Source organism: Acyrthosiphon pisum, chromosome A1, assembly GCF_005508785.2.
Source record: "Acyrthosiphon pisum isolate AL4f chromosome A1, pea_aphid_22Mar2018_4r6ur, whole genome shotgun sequence".
In the NCBI taxonomy this organism is placed as follows: domain Eukaryota; kingdom Metazoa; phylum Arthropoda; class Insecta; order Hemiptera; family Aphididae; genus Acyrthosiphon; species Acyrthosiphon pisum.
In genome coordinates, this window is record NC_042494.1 from 4,992,105 (window position 1) to 4,993,249 (window position 1,145).

Sequence of the window (1,145 nt, forward strand, 5' to 3'; positions counted from 1 at the left end):
CAGATTACCTTAAATAGTAATATAATTTTTGACTTTTAAATTGTTAAAACAATTATAGCATAATAACCTTTAATTAAAATAAAATATAACTTAGTAAACAGATATCTCAAATAACAAATTGTTATATAACTTTTTACTTTTAAATTATTAAAATATGTATAGTATAATATGATTTAAATAACATAAAATAATTTCATTTAAATAAATTAAAATAAAATAGGTGCAACAGTGTATCACTGAAGGTGACTGTTACATTTGTACCCCTTCAATATTTTTGTAAATACTTAAGTATTAGAAAAAATACTGACTAGTTAGAGTGTTAAGACCTGAACCAAAAAAAACTACACTACTTTTGGTGTATATCAGAATAACTATAGCCAAACATATAATTAAAATTATGTACTCAAATAAAAAAGTAAGTGTATGATTTTTATTTACAATCTGTTATCAAAAACACATTTAATTTTTTTTTCCAAAAAGCACGAACTAAGATATATCTTAGTTCGTGCCAAAAAGTTACCTAGTTATCATAATTTTGATAAGGAAACATCGATTGTTATACAGATATGGCTAACTGCTAAATTTGTTTGAGATTTTTATATTGATTATTGAACGACTTATTGCCCGTGTTACAATTGTACCATGTTACAATTGTACCCAGTCTCCCCTACTCTTGTCCCGGGCGCTGTTGATATCAGGGCGCTCTCAAGATTATGAAAAATAAACAAATAAGCTAAAAATATCTCATAAAATATGTATAAATTATATTATAAACTACCTATATATTTAAACAGAATAAATAATATAAGATATTCGAATACGTTTATCTTTTGTTTATATTTTGGACTGGCGCGGTGTTGACATATTTTATATTTATAGTTGCCTAGTCATTATCAGTCAGTTTCGGAGAAAACCCAAATTGACGATCGACGATAAATGCTTAGGTTTTATAATAGGTATTTACAATGTTGGAATGTACGATAATATTTTTATTGTTCATTTATTCATGTCGAACAGTCAACAGTAAAGTTGTTGTCGGATTCATTTCACCTCTAAAGTTTTTTTTATTTTAACATTTCTTAACCAAATAAAAAGATAATGAATTGAAAAAAAAGCTAAGTGGGGTTGAAAATAGAAAAAGAAAA